The following is an 8,169-nucleotide window of genomic DNA, read 5'->3' as shown; positions in this document are numbered from 1 at the left end:
ATGATTATGTGAACCAAAGTACAGAAAAATTGCTGCAGGCTATGAAAACGGAGAACATTATAAAAACAACAGAAACAAAGGCAGAATATAAGGAAAAACAGCTGGATGACAGATTAAATAGATGGAAAAACCAAAGCTTTGCATGGACAACACTTGAAAAACATTGAAGGAAAATGTAATGACAACCTTACATGGGCATGGCTTAAGATGGGAGCCATCAAGAAGAAACGGAAGGTTTAATACTCACTGCTCAGGAACAAGCACTGCAAACGAAGGCCATCAAAGCGAAGATACAAAAATCCACCAACAATCCAAAAGGCCAACTTTGCAATAACAAAGTTGAAACTGTTTCACATTTAATATGTGAATGCAGCAAAATCGCACAAACTGATTACAAAGCTAGACATGACTGAGTTACTAAATTAATCCACTGGTCATTATGTAAAAACCCATTATGTAAAAAATATGATTATAAAGTAGAAAAAGTTATTGAAAATGAGAAGGTGGTGGATAAAAATATGGTGGATTATGCAAAATATCTTTAAAAGAAGGATAAAGTTTACTCCTCAGTTATTCTTACTAGGTATAAGTACTGACTTTACAGTGGTAGAGACTAACTTGATTCTGCACCTAATAATGGCAGCAAGACTGTTGGTGGCGCAATACAGGAAGAAGGAAGACTTGCCTACAATTCAAGAATGGACATTGAAAGTTACAAACTTAGCCAAGATGGCTAAAATATCGGCATATCTTAAAGATCACTCAAATGAGAGATATAAACGAGACTGGGAAAAATGGATTGACTATATAAAAAATAAATACGGGACCAAGAAACTCCAGTTAGCCTATGCTTAAGATCAGGAATGATTTAAATTGTTCAAAGTTAGCTCAGCAAGAAGAAGCTAAGATCAATGTAGAGATGTTATTAATTTCTTTATTTCTTTTTTCTCAATAGATTTTAGACTGTGTTTGTTAACAATTTATACCGTGTACGGGTTCTGGGAAGTCGGGGGGGGGGGAAAGGAGGAGGGAGGGTGGGGGGAGGGAGGGGTATACATTAGGCTAGACACGATGTGTTAGTTCTCAATGCAATGTGACTTCACATGTATACTGTTTTTCTCTAATTTCTCTGTAAAAATAGGATAAGAACTACATTGACATATAGTGGAAATACACCAAGGGGAGGAGGAGTGGGATAGAAGAAAGATGGGTAGAGAGGGATGGGAGAGAGGGTGGGGGGGAAGGTGAGAAGGAAGGGAGGGAGTGGATTGGGAGAGAGGAGTGGTAGAGGGGGAGGGGAAGCAGGCTAGAGGGGGATGATGGAGGGAAGATAGAAAGTTGGAGGGGGGTGGAAGAAAGAGGTGTATGGAGAGTGGAAGAGGTATATTGGGTTTCTATTTTGGGGGATATTGTTGACGAGGAATTGCTGCGATTATTGTTTAATGTTGTATGGCGTTGGCTATGCACAGTATATATGTGAGTGTATGAAAATGAAAAAAATGGAAAATAAAAACATTATCCACAAAAAAAAAAAAAGAAAGAAAAGAAAATGAGAAGGTGAAGATCTTGTGGGACTTTCAAATGCAGATGGATCGTCATTTGGAACACAACATGCCAGATATCATAGTTGTTGAAAACATACAATTTATTGATATTGCGGTACCAGGAGATGCCAGAGTCAAAGAAAAATAACTGGAAAAAAATCACAAAATACCGCGATCTGACCATCAAAACTATGTGATTATGGATGAGACATGTAACAGTGATACCCATTGTCATTGGGGCACTTGGGACTTTGTCAAAGAATTTTATAAGATACATCAACAAATTGCAACTTCTTGCAACAACACGAGCAGAAATGCAAAAATCTGCTACTCAGAACATCGTATATTTTAATAAAGTACTTGGCTGATACCTAGGATGCTGGCAGCAACCCATATCAACCATTAGCATAGTATTTGTGATGCATTTTTGAATGTTCAGTTGGAGTTTCTAATAATAATAATAATAATAATAATAATAATAATAATAATAATAATAATAATAATAATAATATAAAGATACACAGCTGGTATAGTTAACTGGACACAAGCTGATTTGGACCTTTTGGACCGAAAAACCAGGAAACTAATGACAATGCACTACAGTTTACATCCACGTGGTGATATTGATAGACTGTACCTGCCCCGAAAATCAGGTGGCAGAGGATTATTACAAGTGAAGCAAACAGTTGAAGAAGAAAAACATGCACTGGCTGATTATTTAAAAGAAAGTCAAGAACATCTATTAATCGAAGTAAAGAACAAAAATCTACTGAAGGCCCAACAGACGAAACAAGAATACAGAAAAGATGTGATAAAATCAAGAATGGAGAGTTGGCAGAACAAAGCACTGCATGGCCAATTTCTGGAAAAAATAAAAGATAAAGTGGACAGTGAACAAACTTGGTTATGGTTAACAACAGGTACATTAAAGAAAGAAACAGAGTCACTAATCCTGGCTGCGCAAGAACAAGCTATCCGCACAAATGCCATTAAGGCCAAAATCGAAAAATCCTCTGATGATGCCAAATGCAGACTTTGCAAAGAAGCTGACGAAACTGTTGATCACATACTCAGCTGCTGTAAAAAAATCGCGCAGACTGATTATAAATTGCGGTACAATTCAGTAGCACAAATGATCCATTGGAATTTGTGCAAAAATTATAATATTAAAACAGCAACAAACTGGTGGGAACATCAGCCTGAAAAAGTCACAGAAAATCAGATGGTCAAGATCTTGTGGGATTTCCGTATACAAACGGACAAAATACTGGCGCATAATACACCAGACATCACACTGGTTGAGAAAAATAAGGTCACAATCATAGACATCGCAATACCAGGTGATAGCAGGGTCGCCGAGAAGGAACATGAAAAAATCGCAAGATACCAGGACTTAAAAATCGAAATTCAACGACTATGGCACAAACCAACAGTGGTAATTCCAGTGGTAATTGGCACACTATTCCAAAAGCACTGGAATCACATTTAAAACAGTTAAAAATTGACAAAATCACCATCAGTCAAATGCAAAAAGCTGCACTGCTTGGATCTGCTCGCATATTATGAAAATACGTTATGACGTCCTAGGCCCCTGGGTGGGGCCCGACTAGTAATCAATGCCAAATCCGGCGAAACAACTGGCTGCTGTGATACAATTCTGTTGTTGAGAATAACAACAACAATAACAATCATAATAATAATCATCATCAACAACAACACTGTCAAGAACCTTGGAGTATTCATCTCAAATGATGTAAGTGCCAGAGGTCACTGTAACAGCATTGCCAAAAAGGCATTAAGAATTGTTAACCTAATCTTTAAAAAACTTTTTATTTTGTTTATACAAACTTCACATCTTTTCAACACATTACACTTCTTTTACATATCTGTTGTGATTCTTTTATCTGTACAAATAAGTCTTCTATAACTATAACTTTATATATGTGCATTTATATTATTTCATACTTCTTGTTTCTTCTATATATAACATTCTATATATTCTATGTATAACAACCTTTATTACATTTGAGTTGTTTTGTATCCATTTCCTATTATTTATTTGCTACAGTCTATTTCATATTTATAGCTTTTAATCATTTTCCAGTTTTGTAATTGTTTATTAATTTGTTGATCTTTCTTCCTTTCTTTTTTGCTTTTCTGCTCCCCCCCCCCCTTTCCACTAGCGAATTATACCATAAATCCCATACGGAGCAATATTCAGATTCTCCTTTCTCTTTTAATTCTTTCGTGAGCCTGTCCATCTCTGAACATTCCAATTTTTTAAAATTACATTTTCTTCTCTTGGTGTGCAATTATTTTTCCAGTTTTGTGTGAATGTAATTTTTGCTGCTGTGATTGTGTGTAGAATCAAGTATCTAATATTTTTTTCATAATTTCCTTTTATAATTCCTAACAGAAATAATTCTGGTGTTAGTTCAATTTGGTGTGTGGTAATCTCCTCCAGCCAATCTTTTATTTTTTCCCCCAATATTTTTTTCACAAGTGTTAACCTAATCTTGCGTAGCTTCTTCTCCAGTAACATTGAACTGCAAACTAGGGCATGCAAAACTTTTGCTAGACAAATTCTTGCATACAGCTCATCTGTCTGGAACCCACACTGCTTATCAGACAGAAATACGATCGAACGAGTCCAGAGATATTTCACCAGAAGAGTCCTCCACTCAGTGGGGAAATCTTTTTCTTTTTTTTTTACTACCAGTTCTGTGGGCGTGGCTTGGTGGGGTGTGGCTTGGTGGGGTCGTGTAACTATGTAGTCATGTAACTGGGGGATCAAAAGACCAAAACTCACTTTTAATAATGTCCTGCTGGAGCAGGGTTGGACTAGATGATCTCCAGGTCCCTCCCACCCCTGGGTTATCCTCTGAAGCTGCATCTACTGCCAAGTTTGTAGTCCTTCCTTCCTCTCCTTTTTCCCTCCCTCCCTCCCTTCCTTTCTTTTTCTTTCTGGGAAAGGAAGCCTGCTGGGAGCAAAAAGGGACACCTCCCACCACCCTGTTTTTGGCCTAGCAGGCCTCAGGGGAGCCTGTTGGGAGCAAAAAGCGAGCCCCCCCCTCCCCCGATTTTGGCTGTGCAATCGGCATAATTTAAAAAAAAAACTTTTTTTAGTATTTTTTACTACTGGTTTTACGAACCAGCCCAAACTGTTAGCATTTCACCCCTGCCTCTGCTCCTCTGCTTGCAACAGAATCCCTTATGCCACCAGAGCTGAAATTTTGGCCTTATACAATTTCGAACTTCGCCGTCTTTGATCAACCTACACATAATACATAAAATTATCCACTACAATGTCCTACCTTTCAATGAAGACTTCCGCTTCAACCACAACAACACAGGAGCTCACAAGACATACAAACATACGGTAAACCGTATGGTAAAACTCGATTGCAACGGTGTTGTCAATGCCTGGAATACACTACCTGACTGTGGTTTCATTCCAACCCCCAAAACTTTAACCTTAGACTGCCTACTATCGGCTTTACCCCATTCCTAAGAGGTCTTAGAGGGCCGTGCATAAGCACACCAGCGCGCCTACTGTCTCTTTCCTAATCTTCTTTGCACAGAGGCAGATGTGGAATCCAAGCTATTGAATTACCGGAAATGCTTTGTGTCTCTCCCCCTCCCCCCTTCCAGGAGGAGGTGCCGATGCAGGTGGTCCTTCTTAATTAAGAGTTGCCAAGGTGGTGGGTGTTACATGCTCTGAGTAGGCTTTTAAACAGAAATAGGGGTCGGGATTCTCCAGATCCTGAACTACAAATCCCAGTGGTCCCGGAAAGGACAGCCGGCAGGGATGCTGGGAAATGTTATTTCGGCAAATACGGACTCCTTGTTGCTGGTTGTAAACAAGGTTTTGCCCCCTGCAGGCATCACCGGACTGTGAGTAACAACAAGTGCAAAATGATTTGATGAGTGTGGACTCGAGAGTAATCGTGAACTAAAGAATCCAAGAGCTATCTGGCCCGCCACAGAGCCTTTGGTATCTTCCCTTTGGTCACTTTTCTGCCTAGATGGTTCTTGGCCTCATTCGTTGAACTTTCCAGCGATTGACCCCCCCCCCCCGCTCACAGATTTAAAGATTGGTCCTTAGGCTGATCATAAACCCGGGAAAGCCTCTTGTTCTTGACTTCTTCTCCAAAGGGTTCATGAAAGCAACTGGGAGGCCCCCAGGAGGGAGCCCGCGGCCTTGCTTGCAGGAGAAGCCCTGAGCTCGAATGTGTCCTTTTTAGCCACTTGGGAATCCCAACATTTCGCCTCAGATGCAGCCCCCGATGCCGATTTCAACCCACAGGAAAGGCAGCAGAGATTTCCCGATATTCCGGCTGCTTTTTCAGCCCCGGAAAAGGGGTGGGAAGGAAGCCATCGTAATTCTCCATGTGCACCACATACCCTCGGTCTCTTTGCAAAGATGCGAGAAGGGAATTATGCACAATTGAACGGCTTCCCATTTTATAAACATACGTCTGTATTTTCACCCCGTTTCATTTTGGGCAGCTGCGTTGGATTAAGGAAGGGCGCGGAAGAGGCGAGGGCTGCGCCTCAGCTGCAAGGAAGCGAAACCCCAGCGCCAGGCACTGCGGGGCTGGGGAGTTCCTGCGTCCTCCACCGCCACCTGCTGGCCGCGAGAGGGAGATGTCTGCGTCTCCGCTTCAAACGGCCTGGGCCGGGAAGGGCACTTTGGAGGCACCCCGGAATCCACAGGCTCTCGCGCTCCTCCTTAATCGAATGGCAGAACGAAGGGCCCTCGCTCCCATTTGGATGTTTCCGTACAAAAACTGGGAACAAGAAATTCAGTATTCCGATCAAAGGATGCAGAAGCCCAGGAGCAATAAACTGCTACCCTTCGGCCAACGTTGGTGTTATTACTCCATCAGTAGATTCGTTAAACACGGCAGTTTTACCAAGTTATTGACTTTTCTCTTTCTTGAAAAGGCTGCGGGGCTAATTCCCCTGATTAAAAATGAATATGTTTCTAGGTTTAAGCAATAGGCAGCTGAACGTTCATAAAAAGCATCTGTAGAATTTCATGTAGCCACCTAATAATTGCCATTACCTAACCTGCTCGACTGGGAGATGTACAGCGTTTAACATTTTAGAAAGGGAAAGAGCTGGGACATTTCAGGGCAGTCATATTTGTCCTGGGTAAACTGCAGGAGAGGGACCTTTGAATTTAAAGGCCTACATTCCAGGGCCCCTTGATCCATGGGGGTTTGTGGGAGGGTCACATCTTCCTTCAAAACTGGACTCTGTTGACCACCTGAGGTTGCAGGCTGGCACCAAGCCGTACATCCCTGTGGGCCTGCCGCTGCTGCAGAGTCGGTGCTGCATCTGCCATCACAACCAAGAGGTGAGACACGTTGGTAGAGCAGTTCGAGAGGCACCATTTGGCAAGAAAGCACCGCAAGCTGATACTTTTGCAAAAATACAAGGAAAGCAAATGTTAGATACTCTCCTGGGGTATCCTGTTTCAAGACAATGCTCATCCATGATTTTAATTTTACCCTTCGCCTGTCCTTTTTAGATTTTAATCATCTAAGCCACCCTGAGCGAGAAACAGAGAAGAGGCCTGTGTAGCTTAAGATGTGGCCAGTCCCTGGAGTCCCCACATGTGTGAGATCTGTGTGTGTGTGTGTGTGCTGGATTTGAAGGATGACCGAAGAAACCATCCCAACCAGCAAGAAGAGCAGCTGTGGCCTTTCTTCGCCTTTCATTGCTGAGCCCTTCAACTTCTTGGTGTCAGCTGATGTATCCGTTCATTCCTGATTTTGATTAAATCTGTTGTTCTTTTTCAGTGTCCTGAGTTACAGAATTTTAATATTGCCCTGTGGCTTTAAACAGATGGCATTTTAGAGAATTTTTACTGCACATGCTTTTTTCAATTTAAATAACTTTTAAAGGGTTGCACGCTTTCATCAGAGAAAACAGGGAAAAAATTAAATAATGAATTGCATGGAAGCAGCTCCAAAAATGGGCCAGATGGCTGGTTGTCTTTTGCTAAAGCAGCAACACATCAGCAAAGGGTCTATTCTGAAGGCTTGGGAACGAGGAAAGTTATAAATTTTGGGGAATGAACAAATATAGTTTCATGACCTATAGGTTGCCAAATATTGCAATTGGGGGGGGGGTGTTCTTAACTTTTTATCAGAGAGGACAATATCCTTGCATGGTGGGAATGCAGGAGTCTCGGGACGAAGGTCACTGAGGACAGAACGCTAACCCTTCCAGCCACAAATTCTGCCAGAAAGTTGCTCCCCTTTTTTCTAGGCTCAAACAACCAGATGAGAGAACGCTTTGCACTGTGACACAAATCTGAATATGAGGCAACTTTTAAAAACAAACTTTCAAAAATATTGGGTGAATGGCAGAATAAAACTACCAGATAAGATTTTAGAAGGGGGAGAAAAAAGATCTTGGAATCCATAAACCAGTCGCTTGTGGAAACCACAACTGGACTGCAGCTTCTGGCTGAAAACACCCCTCTCTCCTGGGGAGTTGTAGCTTTTTAGCCATCTTGGGGGGGGGGGGGAGGCAGATTTTCTAGAAAAAAGGCAGATTTTCTCTTGTGTGTTCCTGACCCCCAGCTTTGCCTCAGTGCACAATAACCCCCCCC

This window comes from Thamnophis sirtalis, unplaced genomic scaffold (genome assembly GCF_051295495.1).
Source record: "Thamnophis sirtalis isolate CommonGarterSnake01/CBP01778 unplaced genomic scaffold, rThaSir2_p1.2 scaffold_2, whole genome shotgun sequence".
In the NCBI taxonomy this organism is placed as follows: Eukaryota; Metazoa; Chordata; class Lepidosauria; order Squamata; family Natricidae; genus Thamnophis; species Thamnophis sirtalis.
Note: the sequence above shows the minus strand (reverse complement) of the source record.